Below are 27,883 nucleotides of genomic sequence, written 5' to 3'. Positions count from 1 at the left end.
ATTCTAAGTTATGCATCTTGAGCATAGGTTAAATAGGAATGGCCTATGAAATGAAAAGGGATCCATTAGCACAACAATATCTTTTGGGGATTTTACTTGTTATTTGTCATGCTTCCTTTTTATCATTTTCATTAAAAAACAAATGTATTAGAAACTTCTCAAATCCAACAGCTACCAACAAAGAAACCATAAAAGGGAAAAAAACCATAACTTTTTACTCTTAACCACTTTTCATGTTAAGTTTTAAATAAATAATAAGATATGAAAAAGAAGTCTTAGCCAGACCAACATGAGGATTTGGGTGGAAGGAGGCAGTTCAGAAGCAGAGATGTAGATTTGTCATCCAAGTAAAGATGCCATATGAGCAAATAAGGTTATCCTAAAGAAAAAAAATCTGAAACAGGAGACCCCTACGAAAGTGGGTGCTGGTAGGAATAGGACCCAACAAAGGAAAGGCTAGAGATATAGGAAGATAATCAGGAAAGGATTAAACCACAAAAGCCAAAGGGAGTACAAGCTTTTAAGAAGGGTCTGATCAACATTGTCAAAAGCTGCAGAGGTCAAGAAGGAAGAGGTTAAAGTAAAAGTCCTGAGATCTAACTATGGAGAAGGAGTAGACCGGTTAAAAGCCAAACTGAACTATACCCAGGAAGATAAGAGAAGAACTCAAAACAACGGTTGCAAATGTTGCATTCAGCCAATTTAGAGGTGGAGGGATAAAAGAGAGCAAAAGACACAATTTGTTAGGATGGGAGAGATTAGAGCAAAGGATATTAGATGAGATGGAGAGAAGAAAGGAAAAGGAGGTCATGGCAGATTTTGGGACTGTATGCTTGTGAGTCAGTTAGGGTTGTAAATATCATGCTGCTTGGAAAGGAATATGGCAGAAAAAATGGGATTGGAAGTACAAATGTGTAGCAGAGAAAGTCAGTGTGGACACTGGGCTAGAACCACAGGAGCAGGGGGAAAGGATTTTGATAATGAGATGAGCCAGGGATGGGGGTGACACAACAGACTGTGATGAAGACACAGGGAAAAGGCTTTAGAATAGAAGAGAAAGAGGAGTGACAATATTTGAGAGTCAGGAAGAGAGACAGTATGAGCAGACCAGGAAAAGAGACAGTGTGAGCAGACCAGGGGCAGAGAAATAACAGATGTTCATCTACTGAAAGACAGTAAAGTACTGGGCGGGAGACAGATGAGAAATGTCAAAGGAGTTGAGGTTGTAGTGTGAAAGGAGTACAAACAGGGAGATTTGAGAAGCAATGGGGTTTGGTGAATTTAAGGAAGAGCGAGTGACCATTCTGATGAGTGAGAGTGCTGGTTCAGGTGCCAAGCCCAAAAAGACTGCAGTTGGGGCAGGGGAGATTACACAACATTAAAATTGAAGTCAAGGATGGTGATGTTGGGGGGACAGAGAGGAGGAAGAGAAGAAAGTCAGATGTCAGAGAGGAAGGTGGTCCAGGAGGAGTCGGGAGATGAATTATTTGAAGAAGGTCAAAAGCAGTGTGCTGTTCCAAAGAGGAGAATGGAGAGGAAAAAAGATGGAGACACACAAACACCTCACTGTGCCCACTGGCAGATGACTCATTTAGAGGTGTAAGCAAAGGAAAGGCCATCATAAGAGACAGCTGCAGCAGAGGCAGTGTCAGATGGAGATATACACATTTCTTAGAGTACAAGGAAATGGATGAGTTGGAGAATCTCACATTAAATCCTCATGTGTCCAGAGCAAGTCATTGCTTTATGGTACACTGATTATTAAACATTGCTGAAAACATTAAAATAAGCACAAATATTTTAAAATTAATCACAGCATCAACAATATTCCATGGAAAACTGGATAACAGTTAAAGATAACTAAGTTCAAACATTACTTCAGTTGCCTGTGTTATTAAATATACTGATGAGCTCTAAACAGGACTGTCATAAACAGATAGCTAAGGGTTAATGTCTCTTTCACCTGAAAAAAAAAGTAACCTGAAGCACCTGACCAGAGGACCAATCAGGAAACAGGATTTTTTCAACTCTGGGTGGAGGGAAGTTTGTGTGTGAGTCCTTTGTTCTTGGGTCTTCTGTCTGCCTGTATGCTCTCTCGGCTATGAGGAGTGATTTCTATTTCCTGCTTTCTAATCTTCTGTTTCCAAGTTGTGAGTACAAAGATCAGATAGTGATTTCTATATTTTCTTTTGTATTTACATAGGTATAGTTGCTGGAGTGCTTTGAATTGTATTCTTTTTGAATAAGGCTGTTTATTCAATATTCTTTTAAGCAATTGACCCTGTATTTGTCACCTTAATACAGAGAGACCATTTGTATGTAGTTTTCTTTCTCTTTATATAAAGCTTTCTTTTAAGACCTGTTGGAGTTTTTCTTTACTGGGGAACTCCAGGGAATTGGGTCTGCAGCTCACCAGGGAATTGGTCGGAGGAAGAAGTCAGAGGAAAACCTGTGTGTGTTAGATGTACTAGCCTGACTTTGCATTCCCTCTGGGTGAGGGGGGAAGAGAGATTGACTCTCGGTAATTCTGTTCTCCAGGCTGGGAACGGGGAGGGTGGACTCCCTCTGCTTAGATTCACGGAGGTTGCTTCTGTGTATCTCTCCAGGAGCACCTGGAGGGGGGGAAGGGAAAAGATTTATTTCCCTTTGTTGTGAGACTCAAGGGTTTGGGTCTTGGGGTCCCCAGGGAAGGCTTTCGGGGGGACCAGAGTGCCCCAAAACACTCTAATTTTTTGGGTGGTGGCAGCAGTACGAGGTCCAAGCTGGTAACTAAGCTTGGAGGTTTTCATGCTAACCCCCATATTTTGGACGCTAAGTCCAAATCTGGGACTAGGTTATGACAAGGACATTAATGTAATATTCCAAAAGAGTGATAAAGTTAAAAATGTTTTCCTAAAAAAAATTAATTGATCATAAGACTATTGATTTAACTTAGAACAATTCACCTGTAAACACTGCCATCTTTGCAGCCTACATGGGAAATAAGCTACTGGAAATCTAAAGCCTTGCCATAATTAGATAGCAGCTGGAAAAACAGGAGTTTGTCCACAGCCAAGAAACTGATGCAACTCTTGAGAATATGTGAATATTCATTATGGCAACTAAGCACAGATGTGTCAAAGTATTAAATTCAGGAGCAGGCAATGGTCAAGAAAAATGTTCTATTTGTACTCGTTAAGCTTGGATAGTCTATGAAGAATATCAGTCACAAGCAATTAAGACAATAAAGATGTCATCTAACTGAAGGTAAAGCTGATCTGGAAATCAATATATTTGGTTTTTATGCACATACTTTACAGCCTTTCGATCTCAAAATAACAGCACTACAAAACCAGTGATTTACAAATACAGCAAAAATCTCTTTAGAAGTCCAGTTCCACCGTCTAAAAAACACCTTTTTCAAGCCTCGCTTCAGTGGACTCATTTTGTTACTGATTACATTCCTAGGGTTCTTTACTTCTCAAAGTTCTGGATCCCATCAAATGCATCATTTATTGAAACCTGTATCATAAGCTGGCTCACTTTCCAGAGTATGTACATAACTTATTTTTTTTTAAAAGTGTTTGTCAGGAAGTTACTACCATATTTTTATATCTGGTCAGGCAAGTTTCCAGTAAGAGATATTCTATCAAATGGTAACATGTTTTTCATTTACATTATATTAGACAAAGTAACGCTTTCATAATTGAGTGCAGCACACCAACTTTACATTTGCTTTTGTTTAGACCAACCACCTCAGATATTCTAGTCACAACATAATACATTTATTATTTACAAAATCACTTTGTGCTAGAAAGTATATCTTATCAAATGAACTGAAATTTCAGGTCCTGCATCAGAATATAATATAACTATTATCATAGCACCTAGAAGCCTACAATGGAAATTAGAGCCTCTTTGTACAAACACCTAATCCAAAAATGTAACTGGTTCATGCACAATAAATTTATAGTCAGTGTAACTACAACAAAAAATCAAGCTTAAGCACCACATAACTGCCAGATTAGATGACAACTATCATTTAAATCACAACAGCATACATAGATAGCATAACCTATTATTTTAGTGAAATGCAGAAAACTTTGAATATTTACCCAAACATTCTTGATCTAGTATTTGTGGAGCAATAGGTGTTACGTGGCTTTTCAACATGCATCTGAGGGAGCTGCAAAGGCTGGGGCCCAATCCAGAGCTCACTGAAGTCAATGTAAAGCATCACATTGGCCTAAGCAGGCTTTGGATCAGGCTGTTAGTGAGAAAAGAACCATTTCAAGTACACCAAGATACCCATAAACTGAGAGAAGAGGAAGTGAACTTTGTTTATTTCCAGATATATTCCTTTCTTAGACCTATAACTTGGTGATTTATTTCATGAATTCATACCACATGCCCACAATTTTTTTAGAAAAGAAGTAACAACTGAAAGTGAGTTTGAATGGAGTCCAACTAACATCTAAAGTATTTTTACAATACTGCACATTTTTTAATGAAATCTAAGTGTAAAAAAGTTTTGAAAGGAAAAGATAAGGGATTACTTTAGATTTCCACAGTCACTCTCTCTCTACAGAAACACATCAAGCTTCTTTTATTTTCTCCCCAAAAACTTCTCAGAAGAATTCTACCCTTTCTTCATATTAAGAGAATTCCTGGCTAAGGACAAGCACATATGGCAGTCTGCTCTCAGAAGCTCGTTTTTGGCACAATTAAATTGATGGGGAATGTTTCCTCCAAAATGAGTGTCTCTTAATCTTCACTTGTGTGTAAGTGAGGCTGAAAATGGGATCATGGATATCAGTAAGCAGAAAAACTGGAAAATAATGACTCATCAAAAGGATAGATTTGCTAGGGCAGCATGGTGTAATAAGTTAAATGTGGCCTTGAGGATTTATATTAGAATGAAAAGAAATGAATTCTGATTAACTTGAAGCTCCTACACTTATTATGGGAATACTGGCACATTTTCAGATAAATTCTAACAGACAACACAGAAAACAGAAGCACATACGGGAGATGTTAGAATACTCAGGCACAAATAGAGAGTGGAAGAAACTACTGCATGTAGAGAAAGCACAACTGAAAAAATATAATATACATACACAGCCTTTTTAAGAAAACATGACATATTTACAAACTCAAAATAGTTCATGGGTCATATACAGATATTAGTAATTTCACAAAGGTCAATAGAGTCAATGTAAGGCCCCAGCGTCAACTAAGGGTATGTCTACACTACGGGATTATTCCGATTTTACATAAACCGGTTTTGTAAAACAGATTGTATAAAATTGAGTGCACGCAGCCACACTAAGCACATTAATTCGGTGGTGTGCATCCATGGTCGGAGGCTAGCGTCGATTTCTGGAGCCTTGCACTGTGGGTAGCTATTCCATAGCTATCCCATAGTTCTCTCAGTCTCCCCTGCCCCTTGGAATTCTGGGTTGAGATCCCAGTGCGTGATGGGGCAAAAATCATTCTTGCGGGTGGTTCTAGGTAAAAGTCATCAATCATTCCTTCCTCCGGGAAAGCAATGGCAGACAATCATTTCGCGCTCTTTTTCCCTCGATTGCCCTGGCAGACGCCATAGCACGGCAACCATGGAGCCTGTTCAGCTTTTTTTTTTACTATCACCGTATGTGTACTGGATGCCACTGACAGAGGCGATACTCCAGCACTACACAGCAGCATTCATTTGCTTTTGCATGATAGCAGAGACGGTTATCAGTCGTTCTGTACCATCTGCTGCGCCATTGTAAATTGGCAATGAGATGATGGTTATCTGTTGTTCTGTACAGTCTGCTGCTGTCGTAGGTGCCCCTGGCTGAGGTCGGCCGGGGGCGCAAAGACAAAAACGAGAATGACTCCCCGAGTCAATCCCTCCTTTATGGTATCTAAAAATAGAGTCAGTGCTGCCTAGAATATGGGGCAAGTGTACTAGAGAACCAGTGTATCAGAGAACCAGAGAGCACAGCCGCTCCATGTCAGATCCCACAGAAATGATGAGCTGCACGTCATTCACGGGGGGTGCCCCTGCAACAACCCCACTCGTTGCTTCCCTCCTCCCCCAACCTTCCTGGGCTACCATGGCAGTGTCCCCCCCATTTGTGTGATGAAGTAATAAAGAATGCCGGAATAAGAAACATTGACTTGTTAGTGAGATAAACTGAGGGGGAGGCAGCCTCCAGCTGCTATGATAGTCCAGGCAGGACATTAAGCGGTGTAGGGGAGAGGAACCCAGCATCCCGCTGCTATGATAGTCCAGGCAGTACAGAATCTTCTCTTTACACATGAAAGGGAGGGGGCTGATGGAGCTCAGCCCTCAGTTGCTATGATGAGGACAGTTACCAGCCGTTCTGTACCATCTACTGAGAATGACCGGGAATCATTCCTATTTTTAACCAGGTGCCACCGGTCAGCCTCATCTGAGGCCAGCCAGGACCACTCACGAGCTGATGATGACGACGGATAGCAGTCGTATTGTACCATCTGCCACCAGGGAGGGGAGAGGAGCAGATACTGCTCTTCACTGCTGCAGCATCCCGTCTACCAGCAGCATTCAGTAGACATAGGGTGACATTGAAAAAAGTCAATAAACAATTTTTTCCCCTTTTCTTTCATGGGCGGGGAGGGCGTACATTGACAAGCTACACCCTGAAACACCCCGGACAATGTGTTTGACCCTACAGGCATTGGGAGCTCAGTCAAGAATGCAAATGCTTTTCGGAGACTGCTGGGGACTGTGGGATAGCTGGAGTCCTCAGTACCAGCTCCCTCCCTCCCTCCATGAGCGTCCATTTGATTCTTTGGCTTTCCGTTACGCTTGTCACGCAGCACTGTGCTGTAGACTCTGTATTATGGCCTGGAGATTTTTTTCAAATGCTTTGGCATTTCATCTTCTGTAACAGAGCTCTGATAGAACAGATTTGTCTCCTCCCATACAGTGATCAGATCCAGTATCTCCCCTACAGTCCATGCTGGAGCTCTTTTGGGATTTGGGACTGCATGGCCACCCATGCTAATCAGAGCTCCACTCTGGGCAAACAGGAAATGCAATTCAAAAGTTTGTGGGGCTTTTCCTGTTAACCCTGCCAGTGCATCTGAGTTCGGATTGCTGTCCAGAGCGGTCACAATGGTGCACTGTGGGATACCGCCCGGAGGCCAATACCATCGATTTGTGGCCACACTAACCCTAATCCAATATGGTAATACCAATTTTAGCACTACTCCTCTCATTGGGGTACAGAAACCAGTTTAAAGAGCCCTTTATATCAATATAAAGGGCCTTGTTGTGTGGACGGGTACAGCGTTAAATCGGTTAAAAGCTGCTAAAATTGGTTTAAACAGATAGTGTAGACCAGGCCTAATACTAGCCCGATGTGCTCACTGTAACTATAAGCAGTGGGTCCTTTTTCCAACAGGAGGGAAGAAAAGGGGTTATTGCTCCTAAAAGGGCTCCCTCTGCGATTGGTGGCAAAGGGTGAGGAAGGAGAATGTTTACCTGGATGGAACAGGAAGCGGCTGCACCAGGCGTGGGAATGGAGGGACACTGCATTCCAGGTGACTGGGGGAGGGTGGTATTTTTACCCTGGACTGTTCCAAAGATGCCCTAACGACGATCAGGCTGTCAGCAGCAGCAGCAGCAGGGCTAACAGTGGAGGCTCCTCAGGGCTAACAGTGGAGGCTCCAGATGCATGCACATGCTCACCACAACAGTGTTCTGAGATTGGGATGGGATAAGGGGAATTCCATCCCCCCTCCTGAAATGCTGGGGAACATAGCTAACATGGCAGGGGGTGGGGAAGAAAACCCCATACACAAGGGAAAGTGTGCAGGGCTATGGTGCCTAGTACACAGGGCAAAGAGTAGTGGAGGAAATTCCTCAGGCAGTAAAAGGGGTGGTGCAGAGCCAGGGTTTCAAACGGCAAGGGAGAAATTACCTACCCACTCCCGGCCAGTAAGTTGGCAATGCCAGGCTCTCATCAATCACCCAAGATGGGATGCTGCTACAAGATGGGAGAGGAACCTGTTGTGGTGACATGCAGCCATGGGGCTGCACTATGAGGCAGTAAGGGCAGAGCAAGACACTGTCTAGGACCAGACTGGGAATGGGGAGGGCAGTCCCCAAAGTAGGTGGAAACAATTAAGGAAATAATGACGACTTGCACTGTACAATTTATAACCAGATATTCCCACCATTTTAAGTGAATAAAATTGTAGCCTAATTAAACCACATCATTTGCCTCCTGTCTTTCTTCTGACATGGTCGGACAATGGCCGCTTGGCCAAGAAGAGTGTCTGTTCATCTTTAATACACCTTTAATGCTCTGCACAATTGGGACACAGGTGAGGATGGCTGATGTTCAAGCCTCTGGTACTTTCTGTTGAGATGGCATCCACAGGTGAGACTGGGCTATGGTGATCGGAAGGCAGCTTTCTCCTTTCCGCACATGTAATTACTGCATTAGCGTATAATAGCATTTTTTGCCCTAACTCTCCTGAGGCAGCTTTCTATATCCATGTTGTGCACATACCCCAAGCAAGTCCTAACAGTCCTGTCCTCCCTCGTGCAAGGAAAGTGCACCAGTTCCACTGTCTAGGAAGTCTCCTTATCTGGATTCTATTCCTTTTTCTCTTAACAGTGAGGATGTAGAACGTGAACAGCTTGATTTATGAACACTATGCCAACCATACAGCATTGTGAATTAAAGGGGAAAAACTACTTAGATTTACATAATCAACAGGTTTTAGATGAACATCACCGATGAAGATCAAACTAAATGATCAGATGCTATTTTAAAATATCGTTTTAATCATACCATGTTTATATAACTGACAGGCTATTAACTAGGATAATTTTATCTCATCTAATAATGACCAACATTTTCCTTGTGTTAAGTAACTGAGTGTGGACTGGTGATGATAACCTTAAACATCATTGGTGCTTGAGCAGAGAGCTAATCAAATAGGAGGAAAAAGTAAGGCTGTTTTATTTACTATTGGATATTTTTCCAAAATTACCATTCAACACTAAGTATAACACTTACCTATTCCTCCCATAGGCAATGCCCTTCTCCACTACCATTGAAGTTTTCTACTAATGCTATTTACAGTGATTCTTTTGGAAGATCTGTGCATGCTGAGATGTCCAGAGTGAATGGAAACTTGGAGATTGCACATAGAAGCTTCAAGGCCTACAACAACAACTAAAACGTTTATTTTGAAGAAAAAGTATGTTTGCTGAAATGTTCTTTATTGTTTGAATATTTTGCAGTTTATTGTAAAGTTAGCCTACTTGGCTGAATAAAAATATTTCTATTCACCTTTAAGATTCTGTCCCCTAACATGCAAAGTACTGCCCTCACTTAAGGTGCACATGACTTGAATATACTGGACTGACTGACAACACTGGACTTTTCAGTGATATTCCACATTTCACTTTGACAATATCATTTCAAAATGGGAGCAAGGAAAAGCTATCAATTCCAACAAGACATGTCATTAAAAACACAGGAAGCACAGAGATACCAAGGGCATATATCATTTTAATTCTCATACCAGCTTAATGCAGTTGTGATCCTGTGCTCTCTCATTCTTAATAAAAATGTGTTTAACTTCCACTTAAACGTATGCACATCACAATACTAACATAGCCATTATATGTCAACATCCCTGAATAGCTAATATGCTGGTCATGTCCTCAATCTTTATGACTTTGTATTCAGATTACTCTAGCACTTCCTCGGCATCTGTTTCTCACTCCTCTGAGATTCTAAACAGTACTCATTATTAACAATTTTAGAATAACTGTTCACAAGTATTAGTTTTATCAGCATAGTTTTGTGTTCCCAACACTGTGATAACATTAAGCAAAGGAAAGAATTAAAGATCTTGACAACAACCACTATTTGATATTTATTTTTAGTCTCTTGTTTTATCTGTTGTAGTTCAAGTGTTGTAAATATAAATATCTCTAAACAAGGTACAGGCTGGTTTTTAAATTCTGGTAAAATTCAGTTAAATACTGCCTGTTTCTGTCTACACTGTAGCTTTACTTTAAAAAAAAACATTATATTGCTCAAAGTTCTCTATCAGTCTTTCAGTTAACTACAATGCTTGCAAAGTCAGTGTGAAATGACAAAAATCCTAGTTAGGTAATACAATGCACTACTAAATTAGATACACATTTGAAACTATTTCATCTCTTGAGCAGTGGTTACCACAAAACTTTGCTCAGTCACAACAACAGCAATGAAGAAAGTTCCCACTGAAACAGCATAAAGACATACAACATTTGAAACCATTAAAAGAGTTCAAGACATGGATAAAGCCTCATGTAAAAAAATGAGTTATAATATGCTCTATTTGCAAAGTGCGAGATTATGTCACAAAGAAAAAAGGTTCCTTCAGAACGTGGTTATTTTCTTTATAAAAAATAATTCTAAAAACTACTACTTGTGCTTGCTTGTTGGGTCAATGACACCTTTCACATCTTAAAATGACCTTTAAGAGCTAATCCTCTCTCGTTTTCTCTGTCCTCTTTCTTAGTATTAATAGCTCAAAAATAACTTAAGTATGAATGAAAAATCCTTCATATTGCCCTTTTAAAGGCAAACACAAACACACTGGAGATCAGAAGGCTAATTAAAGGCCAACATTTCCCGAAAAGTAAATGATAGCTTTATTTATTTAGCTGACCATAAGAATGGTTTTGAGATCTACAAAAGTCTGAATTAAACTTTAAACATCCATACTGAGTGAGCACAAACGTGGTTTAGGGGAGAAGTGACATTTTAAGCAGCTGTTCTATGGTCTACCATATGTGAAGTAAGTTTGTGATTTTTGTTCCTGTAAAATTCCTAGAGGAGATGTGTCTGCATCGCAGCTGACATTAGCTGTCAGATTCAGGAGAAGCACCAAGGACTGAACAGATATGAAGAATAAAACTACCCTGATACTTCTAGAGCCAATACCTCCATTTCAGGCTTGAAATATATTGGCAGGGTAGTGTGGAGAAATTTGCCCATGGTGTACTTGTTCTGTGAATGAGAGTAGGATTTCATTTCCAGCTCTTCGAATCTGGCACCACTTACAAGAACTTTTTTTTTATTATTATTATTTTAAATCATGCAACACAAAGTCACTGGAGGAAAATACATCATTAAAGTTTTCTTTCTGTGCACTATTATGGCAAATTTTGAAGGTATCACAAGTTAGCATGTGATGTTACATTGCGTACTGAAAGGGATATTCTTGCAAGACCTAGGCTTCAGCTTATTTTTTTTGCTTTTATAAAGTGTAAATCTGACTTAGGTTAAAGAACTTTTAAACAAAGTTGTATCACAAGATCCTCTGTGCCAAGTTATCCTCAGACAGCAAAAAGCCAATGTAATAGATACAGTTGCCATGGCTGGGGTATCCGTGGTCTCTTGGTGACCTCTGACTATTGTAACAGACTCTGGAGACAATAGAGAGATAAGGTGAGTGAAGTAATATCTTGTATTGGATCAATATCGGTTGGTGAAAGAGACAAACTTGCTGAAGAATAACTCTGTATAGCTTGAAAGTCGCATTAGACCAAACTCTGTTGGTGAAAGAGACAAGATAGCACTTCACCCAACTTATTTCTCTAATATACTGAAACCAACATGGCTGCAGCTCTAGTGACAATAGGCAAACTTTCCTTGAAGGAATCAGACTGGTACACCACAGCCACATGATCACTAAAACTCATGTTTGTACCCCCTTCCTCAGATGCACTAAACATGTCTGAGCCATAGTTCATGATCTAGCCCTATGTCTTTAATGGAGTTAGTTATAGGGTGGTTTGCCCATGGGCTACGGAGCCTGGGGCTAAGCCAGGTTACAAGATGAGTCCCACCTAAGGGGAATCAGATGATTCCAGTATAAAAGGCAGCAGGAAGCTGCGGGGGAGAGACTGAGGCTTGGTCTACACTATGCGTTTAAATCGATTTTAGCAGCGTTAAACCAATTAACGCTATACCGTCCACACTACGAGGCCCTTTATATCGATATAAAGGGCTCTTTAAATCGGTTTCTGTACTCCTCCCCGACGAGAGGAGTAGCAGTAAAATCGGTATTACTATATCAGATTAGGGTTAGTGTGGCTGCAAATCGACGGTATTGGCCTCTGGGCGGTATCCCACAGTGCACCACTGTGACCGCTCTGGACAGCAATCTCAGCTCGGATGCAGTGGCCAGGTAAACAGGAAAAGGCCCGCGAAATTTTTATTTTCATTTCCTGTTTGCCCAGCATGGAGCTCTGATCAGCACAGGTGGCAATGCAGTCCCAAATCCCAAAAGAGCTCCAGCATGGACCGTACGGGAGATACTGAATCTGATCGCTGTATGGGGAAACAAATCTGTTCTATCAAAGCTCCATTACAGAAGATGAAATGCCAAAGCGTTTGAAAAAAAAATCTACAGGCTACACAGTGCTGCGTGACAAGCGTAACGGGAAGCCAGAGACTCAAATGGATGCTCATGGAGGGAGGGATGGAGGGGGTACCGAGGACTCCAGCTATCCCACAGTCCCCAGCAGTCTCCGAAAAGTATTTGCATTCTTGGCTGAGCTCCCAATGCCTGTAGGTTCAAACACATTGTCCAGCGTGGTTGAGGGAATAGCTCGTCAATTTACTCCCCCCGCCCACGTGAAAGAAAAGGGAAAGAAATCATTTCCTGATTTCTTTCAATGTCACCATATGTTTACTGAATGCTGCTGGTAGACGGGATGCTGCAGCAGTGAAGAGCAGTATCTGCTCCTCTCCCCTCCCCAGTGGCAGACGGTGCAGTAGGACTGGTAACCGTCCTTCTTATCAACTCGTGAGTGCTCCTGGCTGGCTTCAGGTGATGCTGGCTGGGGCGCCTGGGTGAAAACAGGAATGATTTTCGGTCATTCCCAGTAGATGGTACAGAAGGGCTGGTAACCGTCTTCATCATAGCAACTGGGGGCTGAGCTCCATCAGCCCCCTCCCTTTCATGTATAAAGAAAAGATTCTGTACTGCCTGGGTTATCATAGCAGTGGCATGCTGGGCTCCTCTCCCCCACATCGCTTAATGTCCTGCCTGGACTGTCATAGCACCGGGATGCTGCCTCCCCCTCATTTTATCTCACTAACAAGTCACTGTTTCTTATTCCTGCATTCTTTATAACTTCATGACACAAATGTGGGGGACACTGCCATGGTAGCCCAGGAAGGCTTGGGGAGGAGGGAAGCAATGGGTGGGGTTGTTGCAGGGGCACCCCCCATGAATGGCATGTAGCTCATCATTTCTGCAGGGTCTGACATGGAGCAGCTGTGCTCTCTGATACACTGGTTCTCTAGTACACTTGCCCCATATTCTAGGCAGGACTGACTCTATTTTTAGAAACCATAAAGGAGGGATTGACTTGGGGAGTCATTCCCAGTTTTGCCTTTGCGCCCCCAACCGATCTCAGCCAGGGGCACCCATGATAGCAGCAGACAGTAGAGAAGGACAGATAACCATCATCTCATTGCCAATTTACAATGGCGCAGCAGACGGTGCAGAACGACTGATAACCATCTCTGCTATCATGCAAAAGCAAACGAATGCTGCTGTGTAGCGCTACAGTATCGCCTCTGTCCGAGGCATCCAGTACACATACGGTGACTGTAAAAAAAAAAGCTGAACGGGCTCCATGGTTGCCGTGCTATGGCGTCTGCCAGGGCAATCGAGGGAAAAAGGGCACGAAATGATTGTCTGCCGTTGGTTTCCCAGAGGAAGGAATGACTGACGACATTTACCCAGAACCACCCGCGACAATGATTTTTGCCCCATCAGCCACTGGGCTCTCAACCCAGAATTCTAAGGGGCAGGGGAGACTGCGGGAACTATGGGATAGCTACAGAATAGCTACCCACAGTGCAACGCTCTGGAAATCGACGCTAGCCTCGGACCATGGACGCACACCGCCGAATTAATGTGCTTAGTGTGGCCACGTGCACTCGACTTTATACAATCTGTTTTATAAAACCGGTTTATGTAAAATCGGAATAATGCCGTAGTGTAGACGTACCCTCAGGAAGAAAGTCTAAACTAGAAGGCTATGTTTCTCTTGATCAGAATAAGGTCTCCATGGATAACAAGACCATTGAAGGTGGATGAGGGTTACAGGGATGGTATGATAGACGTATTTGGAACACTGAAGACTATTTTGAATTACTTTTTGCTACTGACCCAGTTTCAGGAAGGGCCATGGATAGCCCTGAGATAAACTATATGCCACTCCCACAGGCCCCTGAAAAGTTGGAGGGCCTTGTGGAAACATCTCTGGCCACAAAGAGGCACCTGTCAAATGGTGTCCAAATTACAGAAGTTCTAGAACTATATCAAGTTACAGGTTGCATGACAGGGTAGGGATTTCTGTCTGTATTTTATAGTTTATATTTGAAGCCAAACTTAAACTGAAAGCCGAACCAGCTCTATTTTTCACACTAACCACTTTGCTACCATTGACTTTACAAGCTCCGCACTTCAACTGTGGACCTACAGTTTGTCTTTGTTAACCTGTGGGCTCATAGAGCCTTTCTTTTTTTTGTAAAATAGTGTCGACATTTAAAGAGGTACTGTATATAAATAATATATTAAAAATAATTATAAAAATAATATTCTGCATGCAAGCTGACTGCATTTTGGGCCTTAATATATGGCAAGTTTTCATATGGAAGAAAAGTGAGATCCGAAACGTAAACTAATGGAGTGTAATATTCTTATTAGTTAAATCTATTTGACAAAAGCATAATTAAGATCTGAAACCCCTCTTTTTTGGCGGTTCTACAAAGAACATTTAAATTTATTTTTTAAAACTGACTTAAGAATGAGCCTTTAGTTAAGCAGTATTTCAATAAATAATACTGTTCTCTGAGAACATGCTCATTTAAATATAACTTAATGGCTTTCTAAAATATACAAAACACAAGCAATCACATACAATTAAGTTTATTTCATTTTAAAATACTTCTGTCTTCAAAGATTTCAGTGGGAAAGTAATATCATAATTTCCTAAGAAAATATTTTTACTGTCCTTTTTGTAAACACTACACTCTAACCCTCCAAAATAAACCTTGAGGAAGAAACATTTTTACTAAAAACTAAAGCAAATGAAGATTTAGGACTAGTAGTAGCAACTATTACTGTGGCTTAATTAATTAATTCAGTAACTAGCTTCAAATGGGGTACTCAGTGCAGCAAGTTTCATAGGATAAGACAATACAACTTTTTTTCTGCTGAAACTTTTTATCATACAGATCACAGAAGGTCTCTGGTAAATGCCTGGTCTATGTTAAAACTAAGTTGATTAAACACATTATAAATGTACAGCAATATTAAATTAAACTGACCAATTTATACCATGACTAGACTAGACTGTTACGAGACTTAATATAGCCATGCATGAAAGCCGAGGAGTGTGCGGATTTCCCCATCTTCAGCAGCCACACAGGGGCTACCCACATCAAAGCTCCTGGAGTTCTTGGGTTGCACACCAGATGCTCCTCTTTGGGAACAAAAGGGTGAGAAGGGGACAGTAAAGAGCAGGGATTAAGCCAAGCACCCAACCTCATCCCATGCATCAGCCAAAAGAACTGACTGTTTGTAGGATGGTGATGGTATTCTGCATCTCATAAAAGGAGTGCCACAAATATCTTGCCACCCCACCACAACAACAGAGCCTGGCAATCACAGTGCTTTCTGGTGCTCCACTCAGGGCAGTGTGCCTGTGCATCACCTTTTAATATGAGCAGTGTACAAGCAACACAATCTAACCTTAAGTGAGAAAGCACTAGCTCCTACCTAAATAAATGAAGGGAGGGAATTCTGAACTGCTACAAATCCTATACAATCTTCTCAATGTAATTGGAAAAAACGAAAGAAAGTGCCTATCCTTATACTTGTTTTTAAGACAGCTCATCAATTTGTCCGTCATCACTTGTTCCTAGGTTCCTAATGTTACAGCATTTGAGTAGAGGAATATGAGTTTGAACTTATATTACATATTTTGTATTCTTTGTTGAACTTGTTTACAAGGCTGTATCTATGCTCCAATCAAAATGAAATGTTTTCTATCTGAAATGTCAGGTCACTTGGGAACCCCATGTTCAGGTTACAATACGCAGTTTTATTGTTTTAAGTGTGAGGTGACATTTCCAGGCTAAAGATTTCATACAAAAAATGCAATGTACCATTTGTGGATTTTTTTCTGGCTAGGAAGTAACTGAAAAGACAGTAGGAAATTATGTACATTAATACCCAAATGTGTAGATAATAGACTCAACTTAGGCAAGTCTAATACTACATTTTAACTTAGTGGCTTTTGAAAAATCACACTGTTCTGTAGTGACACACTGCACTGCTAGAGTACATTTCCAAGCTATGCTACAAATTGTAATAAGCGACTTAACTGGAGACCAGTTTTATCAAGCAAGGAAAGGTCAAATGGCTTTTGGTGATTTGTTTCCTACACAGAATCTCCATGCCCTGGAAGCTAAGAATAACAGAGTTGGGGAATTAGATCTTGTGACAAATTGAAGAATAAATTAGACAATAAATATAAAACTAGGTTAAAATCAAACAAGTTATCAATTAGGACTCTGAACCTCTAATGTTTAAGTGGCTATTACTATGTAAACAGAAGAGAGAGGATCTTTCTTGGACCCCAATCTATCATGTGGGCAGACTCCTGAGCCTTCCTAGAATGCTATTAAAATCAAGGGGGCCATGTGGAGATAGTTACAGGATTGTGACCTTGTTCTTAATGAATCAGATGAAAATAATATGACTGTTTTGTGTACATTTTAATTTTTAATTTGATTATATAGTTTATTTCCTGAAGAAGACCATCATCTCTCCTTATTTTCATTATTTCCATATTATCTAGATCATAATTTTAAAGTCAATTGAACAACTACAGATTAGCAAATAATTATCAAGGAAGTGACTTAACGTCAATTTTACACTTTACTCATAGCCATAAAGATGCAGTCCAGTCAGGAAAATGCTGGCACAACCTTTATAAAATTCAGAAAATTCTATCAAACCTAATTGTCTGGAGATCTAATGAATGTGTGATTCAAAATTCTGTACCTTTATCCTGACAATTTCTTACTAGGGATTTCTATAGCACTTGAAAAAATGACTATTCAGCTTTTAAAGATAAACTCAAACAACTCTATTCACTTAAAAAAATTAAAGGTTGATGTTTAAATATGAAGTTTCTAGAGCAATCTTTACATAAAACATTTTATTTAATGGCAAAGCTATAGAATTTTAATTTAGTTGAAAGTGTCCTCATTTATTTTTCAAATTTCATCAGAATTTTTAAATTCCAACAAATTCTGACTAACTCTAAGTAGCACCAACTGGTGACTGCCAACACCATAGTATTTCACTATACATGCCATCGGAAATAACTTCAGTATTTTGGATATTTTTTAGTTGCCATTACTAAATGTTGACATTCTAAAGGCAACCACTGAAATTTGCAGTCGTACTAAGTGATTTTGACATTGTTGTTCTGTGAAGAGCAGTATTTTTTCTTAGTCTTTTGGTTACTTTTTATTCATAATCTTTTATGACCTATGGCAATCAGATTCTTGTACTATGCTCCAAGAAGTTATAGTTTTTCATGATGCTGATCAACAATGGTTGGAGAAAATATCACAAACTTAAAATATCACTATTGCTATGCAAAGGAATAAAGACAATAAAGATTATTATTGGCAATTGTACCAAAATAGCATGAAATAAAGTGATAAACACAAACATGCCTAGACTAGTGCTACAGCAGCACTACACTGGCATTAAAATCTCTTACTAAGGGTCTGAATTATCTAATATGGCAAACAAAATTATTCTTTTCCTTACAGACTTTGTGACATGTCATTTATACATGCTTGGCCAGATGTCCTACAAAGAATTTTTGTGTGTGAAGAAACCCACACATTACTATTCATTATATCCCTTGTTTTTAATGTACAGATATTCTGCCTTTATACACCTTATAGACTAACAGACGAATTGGAGTATGAGTTTTCGTGGGTGAATACCCACTTCGTCAGATGCAAAGTGTTTCCTTTGAGTGATATTCTCTCTTTAACAAAGGGACAAGACATTAATGGTCATATAACAGTTTCTGCTGATTAAGGTGTCTTTCTAGGATAAACATGCAGCATCTTGATACTCTGGGAGTATCAAGTTTCCCTGATAATGATCATTTCCCCATTTCCTTCTCCAAGGCAAATGTTTGCATTAACATCTATCCCGTTTTTAATTTCTCAATGCTAATTACATCTTTAGTCCAAAAGTTAGGTAACTGAAATCTTACTGCATGGTTACCATTTATCAAGCCTTCAGTTCTTAACTGTCTATATGTCAGTTTAAGGCATAACCCATACAGAAAACATTGAGAAACTCTAAGGAGAACAGAAAAAAAGAGCCCTGTAGAATTGGAGCCTCTCAGACATTCTTTAAAAATACATTTTCAGGAAATGAGTTCACTGTACAGAGGCATTCAGGCTATCAAAACATCAACTGAAAAGGAGAGTGAATGGAATATTCAATGACTTTTCCTAATAACAAAAGTAATAAAAAAGCTATTGTTGACAGTCACCCATTTTAGAAGGTAATACTGCTGTTTGTGAGCTGAGCACAACATTTCTTTCCTCTCTTCATTGAGTATCACTCCCTGTCATTGAGTAACTGAACTTAATTTCTCAATGTCAACACCTCTGCTAATCCCTACATCCTATGCCAGTTTTGAAAGCAGACTATTTATTTGGAGGGAATGAGTTTAATATTTTACTAAGAAGTCAACAGATGAAAGAGAGTATTTTTCCTTCTCCTCCCTGCCTACATAATTTCAATATAAAAGAGAATTACAGTAAAAGTACCTATTATTCTATTTATTCAACATCAGTTAACTGGGAAATTTTTATTCTCCCTGCTCCGTCTCTCACACACATTTTACAGGTCAGCCTTGCAAAGGTGGTATATTAAGCTCACCTCTCACTTTCTCTCTTTTTTTTTCAAACTAGCAACTACTGCTGCAAGAAATGACCCTGCTGCTCCTGCTATCCCTCTATGTAAGGTATCAATATTCAAAAACTCACATCTACTAACTGCCCTTGGAGTGAGGCATAGCAGCTACCAATCATCCCTATTGGATGCATCCCAGCCAAGCCATAACTTTCCAATATGCAGCAGCTTCTTTCAAGACAGTTCCATAAACCAAACTCTTGATACATAAATTTATTAATCAAATTGCAATCATTAAATGATGAGTATTAATTGCAAGTAGGTAGCATCAAGATATGATTTAGAGCCGTTCACTGACCTTATTCTGAAATATATAGGAAGAGCTAAATGAACAACCCATAAAAGGAAAACCTTAGTGCACCAAATTAGCCTTTTCAGAATATTTGTGACATGATGTGAGATGTTACCCTTTCGGTCATTATTATTTTCCAGTATTGTTTTTGGAGTCTTCACAAGCAGAAGATATAATTTGCTAGAATGATCACTAATCTCATCATAAAGATGTACCAATTACGCTTTTCAGACATCTCCAGAATATCATAAATGAACAGCAAAAAATGTTTGGTTCACATTGGGAGGTTCAGCCTGAATGCTCAGCTTGAGGGGGGGCGCTAGCTCTGACCCCAAATTGAATTCAGTTGTATTGTAGCCATCTCCTTCCAGCTTTACACCTGAAGCAGATGGAAGCAGATTGTATCAAGAGATCAACCCTTTTAAATTACAATAGTTTATGATACTCATCTGCATTTTAATCAGATGTAAAGGATTTATTCCTGAAATACATCAAGAAAGCCCATTTTCACCACCTGGAAATTCATATCTGAGATTTTATAGCCAATCAAGTAAAATATGTTGCACATTTTAACTTTGTATATCTTGCTCTCCAGAGTATGCAACATTACATGGATATAGGTGTCAGTGACTTTATTAGCAGCTATATATAATCTCATCAAAACAGTGACCAGAAGGTGATTTCACACCCAAAATCCATTTTATTAGAGATTTATCTGGTGCTAAACAAAAGAGCTGAATTTGAGAGTTTCATCAAATAATGCCATTTTATTCAAAATGCAATACCAGACCAGGTCAACTGCATGACTGATAGATAACAGAACAGGTTTACTGTCTGTGGCATGCTTTGCCCTGTAACCAGCAACGGTGTGAATTAGAATTGTCTTGCTGTGTCAAGAAGATGTAATAGCACAAGTGCAAAAATACAATTTTTACAACCTGAAGAGGCATGTAGTATTGTCCCAAGAGACAAATATCAAAATGTTGCCCTGTCAAAGTTTATTGTTTGGATTAATTCTGCTTTACCAACAAAGTTATACATAGCAACCTTATTTTTCATAAATTAATGGACAACCCAATATTATGACAGAAGCAATTAAGTGTGTTATGACATTTAGTTAGCATGACTGGTTTGATTGTTTAAATCAAATACTGTAGAAATTGGATTCTTGGTATACCTTTTTGAATTCTCTATTAATAGGGAAACAGAACCGCTGCTAATGGGGAAGTATGAATAAAAACTGCAAAGCAAAGAAGAGAGTTTATGAAAGGAATATAGTTCAGGAACATGACTGATTTGGCTAGATTGAAAGACACCATAATTTCCTAGCAAAAAAACAAACAAACCAAGAACTAACTTACTATGGGTTTTAAAATACACTATATAATAATGCTAACACTAATAGCTATTATTTTTTAACACCAATACTATAAGTACTCTGGACTTATCTGACACGTTAGCACTTCCCATTTGCAATGCATTATGCATGCTACAAATTAATTTTTCAGTTCCACGTTGATCTATCTACATTTTGGAACATGAATAGCCATCATAGAACAATGGTCCAGTTAGTCTAGAATCCCAGCTTTGACAATGGCCATTACCACAGAAAAAGGCATAAAACCACTATGACGCACCTCATGGTTGTTGAGATTAAATGTAAAAGGTAGTACTGCTCATACTAGTTCTAAATCTGTTTCCCACCTTTGTTGTTTCAATTTTTTTTGTTGTTTTTGCATTTCTTTAATGGTCATGACAGTAAGGGACTGATGGTGCTGGTCTTGGTAGTCCATCAATCCAATGATGACAAAACTGAGCAAATCATCTATTGTTGGTCTCATTGTGTGCCCTTTGATGGCTATACAAGCCAATTCTAGAGGTGCACATTTTGCTGCAGATGGTGCATGGGAAGTTCGCAGTCAGTGCGTTGTGTGCTGCTGGTGCTCTGTGACGTCGTTCGCAAGCCTCTTGTAGACGCCGGCAGCAGTCTTCCTCAAAGCGATGCAGGTATTTCTAACTGTTGCATGCCACTGTGTTCTGTCACTGGTGGCGTCCTCAAGGTCCCTGGGTTTGATACTGCTATATTGCAGATTGGCTTTGATGGTGTCCTTGTAACATTTTCGTGGACAGCCTATATGCCGAATCCCTTGGGAGAGCTCACCATAGAGAAGCTGGTGGGGGATTCTGTTGGCATCCATGCTGCTGACATGACCAGTCCAACGTAGCTATGAGTTCACGATCATCATTTTGATGCTTGTCATCTGGGCTCTCTCGAGGTCTCAAGATTGGACACTTTCTCTTGCCAGCGGATCTTCATGATGTTGTGGAGGCAATGCCTGTGGAATGCTTCGCGTTGCTTGATGTGATGCCTGTATAGTGTCCATGTTTCACACCAGTACAAAAGAGATGAAAAAAACAACAGCTCTGTACACAAGCCGTTTTGTTGACATCCGGATGTTGTGGTGGTTTAAAACTTTGACACACAGATAGCCAAGTGCCTGGCTTGCTTTGGATATTCGTGCGTTGATCTCATTATCCAGTGACCCATCACTGGATATGACACTACCCAGGTATTTAAAGTTCTCCACTACTTTAAGCTGAGTGCCATCAATGGAGATACTCGGGACAGAAGCATTTGATCCAGGTACAGGTTGATGGAGAACTTCTGTCTTTCTGAGGCTGATAGTTAGTCCGAAGAGTTGCGAGGCCTTGGCAAACTTGTTGACAATGTGCTGAAGATCATTTTCAGTGTGAGCCATGAGGGCACAGTAATCGGCAAAGAGTGCCTCAAGAAGGAGTTTCTGCACTGTTGTAGTCTTTGCATTCAGGCGACAGAGGTCAAAAAGTGAACCATCGTCCCAGTATTTCAAATATATACCTCGATCCAAATCTTCCATTGCATGGTTAAGGACGCATGCAAAGAACAGGTTAAATAAGACAGGAGCGAGAACACATCCTTGTTTCACGCCGTTGGTGATGTTGAAGGGGGCAGATGTGGCTCCATCAGACAATACTTCGCCTGTCATGCAAAAAGCGTATAATCTGGACAAATTTTCTTGGGCAGCGAAGTCATATCAGAATAGTCCAAAGGGCTTCCCTGTTGACGGTATCAAATGATTTGTCAGATCTATGAAGACAGCATACAGGTGCATGTTCTATTCAATGCACTTCTCTTGTATTTGTCTGACAGCAAACACCATGTCGACTGTGCTCCGGCCAGGTCCAACACCGCATTGACTTTCAGGTAGATTTGCCTCAGAAATACTGGCTATTAGGCGGTTCAAGATGAAGCAGGCAATGATTTTCCCTCCAACGGAGAGGAGGGATATGCCTCTATAATTTCCACATTCTACTTTGCTGCCTTTGTTCTTGAAAAGAGAGACAATAGTAGCGTTGCGGAGGTCCTGTGGTATGTTTTCATCCTCCAAGATGCTGATGATCATGCTGTGTAACGCTGTTAGTGCTGCTGGACCTGCTGCTTTGTATATCTCTGCTGGTATCCCATTTTTTCCAGGATGGTGCAGGTAGAGGTCAAACAATTTCCCACACAGGTGGTCAATTTTAAATTGTTTGAAGAAGGGACTTTGTGCTTCATTTCTTGATTTGTATACTTGTACTAAGTCTAGAATGTTGTGAACATCCACAGCACTATAAATCATCATCAATCATCATCATAATCATCATCATCATCATCATCTCAGACTGCCAATACTTCTGCTATTCCAGTCTTTCAGCAAAAGGGACTCTGTTCATATGTCATTATGCGATGCAGACAGATATCCTATCGGTCTCATTAAGCTTGCAATCCAGGTCAAGTTTGAACCTGATTTCTCATAGAGTTCTGTTTTGACAAACAAAAATTCAAATACTGCTCTTGATACCTATAGCCTTTGCAAGGATTGAAAGTAAGGCGTGAGTGTGAGTGAGACTGTTAGAATTTCACTGGCTTCTTTCATTTTTGTCCTTGATCATACATAAGATCACTACCATTATTCTACTCTACTAAATTACCACATTGTTGGGTACCTCATTAGGAGACACTGGTAAGATGCTTTTTTAGTTAACAGTTTTCCAACCAGCACTAGTAGGATATTAGTTAACTACATTATAGATGGTCAGAATAAATCCACTATACGCCACACTATGTATTTATTCTACAGCTTCGCACAGTTTCATAAAAGTCAACAGTTCCTTCTGATACGTTAACCTGATTATGTCAGTAATACCAGTATAGTCATGAGGACACTGGTGAGTGGTAAGGTGAAACATGGACACATGAGTGCCAGTTTACAGCTATGTTGTCTTAACTCTACAGCTATTTCTTACTCTGACAAGAGTAAAGCTTTCATCAACCGATTTTACCAGAATTGTGAAATGTAATTGGATTTTTCTATGTCAATATGGAAAAGAATTGGCAGGTGAGATTTATTCAGATATAAAATCAGAATAATACTGAGAAGAGAAGTTGATAGTAAAGTAAAAAGAGCAAAATGTGTATCTCACTAATATCTCTGTATGTCAGTAGGGGAAAAAGGTCATTCAAGTAAGATTTCATGTTAATGGCACACCCAAATCAATCTAGAATAGAATAATTAGCAGGCGGAGAGTGTGCATAATGTTGATATAGCATTTCAGAAAAATACATATCTCACAATGTGATAAAATCTTTTAACAACAACAAATGACAACCTAGGAGTTTAGAGAATATTTAAAAAATCCTACTTGATCAATTACTTCAATATTCTCAACACAAGCAAAGAAATCGGGTCTATCCAGCAGGAGATTTTTAAACATTAGGATTATATATGTAAACACACACACTTTCTCCCTCCACAATCATACCAAATAGAGAAATAGTATCCATAAACCTAATGCAACTGTGTCAAGATTCCTTCCTCACTCTGAACTTTAGGGTACAGATGTAGGGACCTGCATGGACACTTCTAAGCTTAATTACTAGCTTAGATCTGGACTCACTGCCACCAACCAGAATATTCAGTGTCTGGATCACTCCCTTTCCCCTCAAAACCTTCCCCTCCCTGGGTAGCCTTGAGAGACTTCATCAGTTCCCTGGTGAACACAGATTCAAAACCCTTGGATCTCAAAACAAGGAGAAATTAACCATCCCCTCTCCTTTCCCCCCACCAATCCCTGGTGAGTCCAGATCCAATCCCCTTGGATCTAAAAACAAGGAAAAATCAATCAGGTATTAAGAAAAAAGGCTTTTAATTAAAGAAAAGAAAGGTAAAAGAAAACCCTCTGGGAGAGATTAGCATGCCAGCTACTCTCACAGACAACAGATTCAAAACACAGAGGATGTTCCTCTGGGCACAAATTTAGTTATACAAAAAATACCCAATTTGATTCTACGTCTGATTGCATGAGACAGGTTACAAAGAAATAAACATAAACCTATTTATTCCTTTCTAAAACTTACTACTCTGATAAGAGGCTGGTTCCTTGATCTTTTTCACTCTGGCTGAAACTGAAACTCTAAACAAAGGAAAAACTTCCCTCCTTCCTTTTGAAACATCTTGTTCCCCCATTGGTCCCTCTGGTCAGGTGTTAGCTAGGCTAGGTGAACTTTTTAACTCTTTACAGGTAAAAGAGGCACTAACCCTTAACCATCTGTTTATGAGAAACTGCAATATATACATATAAATTAGTTATTGAGAATTCATAAGAAATACACAATGAATTTATAATTATTCATTTTTTTCCTTTGAGACCATATCTGATTGGCAACTCTGTGAGGACTGAAAGAATTACTTCCTCAAAGAGTTAAAATATATATTGAATTCATTTCTGGGTGGAGCTGGTTTTCTTGCTGGCTGATTTTACCATCAAAGGACTCCCTCTTCAAGTGCACTAATTTTGTTCGTTAATCCAGAGCCAAAGTGGGAACAAGGTACTGTACAGACCACCCAATCTTCCCCCTTACTTTCTGTCAGAGCTCAGAGATTGTGTGACTTCAACACCCACTTGAATGACTTCATTCACAAACAAGATGTTTCAAACTTATCCTCTCCCCACTTTCTGGAGTTTGCCTTTTTTCTAACTTAAAACCAACGCAAGTATAAACCTCAGTACAATCTTCTTCTTGAATTTGGTTGTTTCTTGGCTCACTCCATGCAGGAGCCCTTTATCCCTGCAAATACTTCAGAGGAAAGTAACCTTTTTAAACTCCTGGATTGGAGCTATATTGCTCTGTGTCGGCACATGAACATAAATATTAAACTTAATACATAAACCACTGTCAGAAGCTGTAAATTTTAATAAGTGGGTGGTTTAAAATGAACTTAAAATAGATTCTGCTGATACTGTGTGTGTACACACACACTATTTGATAAAGGCATAAAACAGGTTTTGTTGCCAAACCTCTCCATCCTCCCTCCCCGCCCCTCTTTTCTCTTCTACAAGTTCTCTATTTTAATACTAGAAATTGAATTATCTCACATACCTTTTTTATCTTGCAGATTCCAACAGTCTTTGGCAGGCCTGGAACATCATATTGAGGTTGCAGGCTGAAACCCAAGATGCAGCTGCTGTGCTAGTCAAAGTCTGGAAAGAAAAATTGAAAAAACTGTATGAGGCTTTCAACAAACTCCAGTTACTGCACAGTAAGTGCAGCACTGTAAGATCCCCTTATATGACGCTCTTTTAAGCTCTATGACATTGCATAGAAAAACAGAGCCATTTGGCTGACCCATACATAATAGAATGATGGTTATCAGAATGTGTTGGCTAAACCTAGTCAAGTAAACTGTCTTCTTTTGGCTCTACCAGAAAATTGCTTGCTTATTACCTTATAAGGTAATAATTTCTAAGCAAAATCTTTCAAGAAATTGAAATGGAAAGCATATGCTTTTGGGATGAAATTGCAAAACTGAAAATCAGAATTTACAATCTTTAACTATGGAGTGATTACTGCCACTCCACAATTAAAGAATGGGATTGTCAAGGTATAATTCCCCACTCTGAACCTTAGCATCCAAAAGATGGAGTACCAGCATGAATTCCTCTAAGCTCAATTACCAGCTTACAACCTGTAGCGCTGCCACCAACTAGGAATTCCAGTGCCTGGTACACTCTGGTCCCCCCAAAATCTTGCCCGGGGACCCCCAAGACCCAGACTCTCTAGATCTTAACACAAGGAAAGTAAACCCTTTCCCTCACCGTTGCCTCTGCCAGGCTTCCCCTCCCTGGATTACCCTGGAAGATCACTGTGATTCAAACTCCTTGAATCTTAAAACAGAAAGGAAAATGCACCTTCCCCTCTCCTTCTCTCTTCCCCTCCCAGATTCTCCCTGAGAGAGACAGTAATCCTAACACAGAGAGAAATTAGCCTCTCTCTCCCCCTTCCCTCCTTTCTCCCCACCAGTTCCCTGGTGAATCCAGACCCCGTCCCCTGGGGTCTCACAGCAGAATAAAAAAACAATCAGGTTCTTAAACTTTTAATTAAAGAGAGAAAACAGTAAAAATTATCTTTGTTAATTTAAAATGGAATAGGTACAGGGTCTTTCAGCTATAGACACTGGGAATACCCTCCCAGCCTAAGTATTCAAGTACAAATTAAAATCCTTTCAGCAAAATATAAATTTGAACTCCTTCCAACCAAATACACATTTGCAAATAAAGAAAATAAACATAAGTCTAACTCGCTTTATCTACCTCGTACTCACTATTCTGAGCTATTTAGAGCCTGTATCGGAGAGACTGGAGAGAAACTTGGTTGCACGTCTGGTCCCTCTGAGACCCCAGAGTGAACAACAACCAAATTCTAACAGCACATACCCAAACTTCCCTCCCTCAAGATTTGAAAGTATCCTGTCCCCTGATTGGTCCTCTGGTCAGGAGACAGCCAGGCTCACAGATCTTGTTAACCCTTTACAGGCAAAAGAGAGATGAAGTACTTCTGTTCTATTAACTCTTACTTATCTGTTTATGACAGGGATGCATGTGGATTATTATGCCATAGAACAGGGGAAGCAGTAAAATGGTAGACAAAAGTAATCAGCATCTTCAGACCCACCTCCAAGAAGGAAGAACACATACTTGCACATGTTATCTCGCGCTCTCTTCCCCAGTTCTATGGTGAAGTATTTTAGGGGTCTATCCTAACTTTATGCACAACATCAGTCGACTGAGCATTAGTTAAAGCTGGTCAGAAAATTTCTGATTTCTCCATCCGAAAAATGAGAGTTTGTTGAAAAACATTTCATGGAAACATGTCAATTTAGAAGAAATTGGAAGAAGAAGAAAAAAACCAGAATTGAGTGTTTGATAGGTTTGAAATGTTCTGATTAGACTATTTCAATGTTTAAAGTTGCCATTTTAAAACAACTTTTCATTTCACATTTTTTTAAATTTTATAAAAATGTTAAAGGTAAAAATGTAACAAAATGTTTTAATCAACAACAACAACAAAAATTATTTTCCTGAATTTCAGTTTGTGGGAAATTCCATTATTTTTTGTTTCCATTCCACACTGATACTGCAGAATTTCTCAGGCAATCAGTTCTC

General features: G+C 39.7%; 1 protein-coding gene across 2 annotated transcripts in view; it reads right to left on the bottom strand.

Annotated features, from left to right (window-relative positions):
- The window catches only part of MGAT4C (MGAT4 family member C), a 516,575-nt gene extending 490,660 nt beyond the window's left edge, over window positions 1-25,915 (bottom strand). For both annotated transcript variants that reach the window (XM_030548601.1, XM_030548603.1), the window contains exon 1: window positions 25,821-25,915. The gene's annotated coding sequence lies outside the window, so the exon portion shown is untranslated. The remainder of the gene's footprint in view (window positions 1-25,820) is intronic.
- Window positions 25,916-27,883: the final 1,968 nt, after the last annotated feature.

The sequence above is a fragment of the Gopherus evgoodei genome, chromosome 1 (assembly GCF_007399415.2).
Source record: "Gopherus evgoodei ecotype Sinaloan lineage chromosome 1, rGopEvg1_v1.p, whole genome shotgun sequence".
Classification (NCBI taxonomy): Eukaryota; Metazoa; Chordata; order Testudines; family Testudinidae; genus Gopherus; species Gopherus evgoodei.
The sequence above is the reverse complement of the archived record's forward strand: the minus strand, read 5'-3'. Positions and strand labels throughout refer to the sequence as shown.